This window comes from Triticum dicoccoides, chromosome 4A (assembly GCF_002162155.2).
Source record: "Triticum dicoccoides isolate Atlit2015 ecotype Zavitan chromosome 4A, WEW_v2.0, whole genome shotgun sequence".
In the NCBI taxonomy this organism is placed as follows: Eukaryota; Viridiplantae; Streptophyta; class Magnoliopsida; order Poales; family Poaceae; genus Triticum; species Triticum dicoccoides.
In genome coordinates, this window is record NC_041386.1 from 624,258,141 (window position 1) to 624,261,010 (window position 2,870).

At 50.7% G+C, this 2,870-nt stretch overlaps 1 pseudogene; it reads right to left on the reverse strand.

The window, feature by feature from the left end:
• Nucleotides 1–338: 338 nt before the first annotated feature.
• On the reverse strand, nt 339–1,854 carry LOC119289424 (annotated as a pseudogene).
• Between the last annotated feature and the right edge of the window lie 1,016 nt (nt 1,855–2,870).

A 2,870-nucleotide genomic window follows, 5' to 3' on the forward strand; every position in this document is an offset into this window, starting at 1 on the left:
TGGAGCGGGGATAAGGGGTCCCCCTACTGAAGGCCCATACCATGCTTGATGGGGTTGCCAGCCACCCCATTCAACAGAATCGTAGAAGATGGTGTGCACAGAAGAGCCGCGGTCCAATCGCGGATGTATTCCCATCTGACCGAGTCGAAGGCTTTGCAGATATCCACTTTGAACAGGAGAGACAGAGTCTTGCATTTGTGTAGCCTACGGGCCAAGTTCCGGACGCACATTCTTTATTTCTTTTTCATTTGGTAGACAGTTGATGGCATACAATTCAAGAAAATACTACATTGGAATTACAATTCTTTTTAAATAACGGTTTGCTAGAAAAAATCAGGTCAATTCTGTCCCCCTGTATCATCACTGCATCTCTCGGGGGCAAAGTGGATCTTGGCGGCTGCGATGTCATAGACGAAGCGCGTGTCCACCTGCTGCATCGCGCCGATGATGGTCATGTGCTTGCTTGGCACCACGGCGAGGCAGATGTCGCGCTGAACGAAGACGAAGAGCTGTTGCGGCCTGATCACGAGGCCCGCGCCCTCCTCGAAGCGAAGCGTCACCGTCGGCAGGTGCTCAAAGGCGGCCTGAGTCGCACCGCCGAAGCAAAGGCGGTACCCGTCACGTTTCACGACCGGCAGCCCTAGTCTCGTGACGTGCTCCTCCACGGCGTGCTCCAGGACATGGTACACGGGCTGTATTATCGCCGTCGTGCCCGTCCCGGGATCGATGAGGCACCCACCGTTCCACCTACCGTCGGGCGACTTGTGGCGCCGGAACAAATCCCTCGTTTGGCGTTTCCATAACTTAGGTAAATGCTTTACCAACATATGTAGTGTAGTAAAAAAATGGAATTTAACTCTTTCATGCTTACTTTAACTAGTTATTTTGGTTTTCTACTGGCTGCTTTAACTATAACCCCAGCTCTATTTATTGGCTTGAACAAGATTCGCCTTCCGGGTGGCCGGACCAGGGCCTTCTCGGCGACGCTGATGCCGACGACGCTGACGAAGTAGGCGCTGAAATCCGGGCTGGTCGTGTACTGCATGTAGAGGATCTTGGTGCTCCTCATGTGGCCCGTGGCGGGGATGTCTGCGCCGAATCGGAGGCCATGCCTGCTCGGACGCCCGGGCCCGAAGAGGCAGTAGGAGAAGCGGCCGTCCTGCCCGTGCTGGTGGAGCCGAGTCCAGATGAGCGATGGTCTCATCCTCCCCAGGCCGAGGACACCGGCGAGTACTCCGTGGCTGTCGAACCCCGTCGTGGTGTGTACGCAGCCAAACACGACGCCACGAACCTCCGCGGCCGCGGCCGCGCCGCCATTGTTCGCGAAAGCAAAGGTCTCGTTGCCGAGCACACCGCTCGCGTGCGTGCTGTCGAGGCGGGTGGCCCGGAACTCACATGTCTGGCGCGGTGATGGCCCGTGACATAAGGAGCTCTTGCGCGAGACGCGGCTGAACGACGGCGAGATGTCTGGGTTGAAGGGCGGCGGTATCTGTGCGAACGGGTGCGCGATCGGTACGCACTGCATCCACGTCAGGCTGCTGGCCGTGTCCAGCACCAGGTTGTACGTGCGGCGGCCGTGGCCCGTCCCGACGGTGGTGGCCACACTGTACGTGAACCTCTCGGACCGTGGAAGTGCGGCCGAAGCGCAGTGGTGGCTGCCTGCTCGTTGAGGTGCAGGAAGCCGCCGCCGTCGACGTGCATGGTGCTGTTCCAGCCGCCGTACGGGACCAGGCGGAGGCTGAAGCCTCCGCCGGGGCGTGGCGTGCCATCGTTTGCAGTGGCAGGCTGGAGGAACGTCGCGAGCGAGGCGAGCACCAACGGGAGGAGGGCGAGAGCGCGTGTGTCAAGCTCCATGGTTGCTGTCCTTTTGTACACGCAGAGTTAAATGTTGAGCGAGGGTTTGGCTGCACTAATTAATTGTGGTGCCAAAATCCATATCTTCATTCATTGTGCATCTCTCCTTGTAGTACTATATGCATATCTTCATTCGATGTGTGCCGATTCATGTGAACATGAATTGGAGTATACTACAACATGTCTGTCTTTGCCCTACTGAGCAAGACTTTTGGGCTGCATTAACTATGTAGAGAAAATCTCCTTTCTAGATTTGCATATCCCTTCACTCTCACTCACGTTGGAGATACATACTCCTCCGTTCCATAATATAGCGCATATAGATTTTCTACAAAGTCAAACTTTATAAATTTTGACCAAGTTTATAGAGAAAACTATTTATATCTACAATACCAAATGTATATAATATGAAAGTATGTCTTGTGATGTATCTAACCATACGTATTTGGTATTCTAGATGTATATGATTTTCTCTATAAAATTGGTCAAAGTTTATAAAGTTTGACTTTTAGAAAAATCTATATGCGCTACATTGTGGAACAGAGGGAGTACCAATTAACTCATGCAAACATGAATCGAATACTAGAGCGAAAGCCGTATCTAATATGATCATTTTATTCTAAACAAGTTACTTTGTGTAGATAGAGTTGGTCATTTTATTCTAAACGAGTTACTTTGTGTAGATAGAGTTGAATGCTGAGCAAGGGTTTGGCTACATTAACTATGTAGCAGAAATCCCTTTTTAGATTTGTATATCGCTTGCACAGCATGAATTTACCCATGCAGGCATGAATTGAAGAATAATGTTAAACTCCACTGCTGTAAGCGGTTATGAAAGCAGGGTTGTGACAAAGTAATCTTATTCATTTCAATTATATTGCGCTAAAATGCAAAGAAACTATACAACATATATGCATGATATATAAAAGATGATCATCCTGGATTGAGCAAATTACCGATTTCTGTGTTCGGTTCAGTCGACCCCTACTTTCTAACTGTCCTGAAACAAGCAAGGT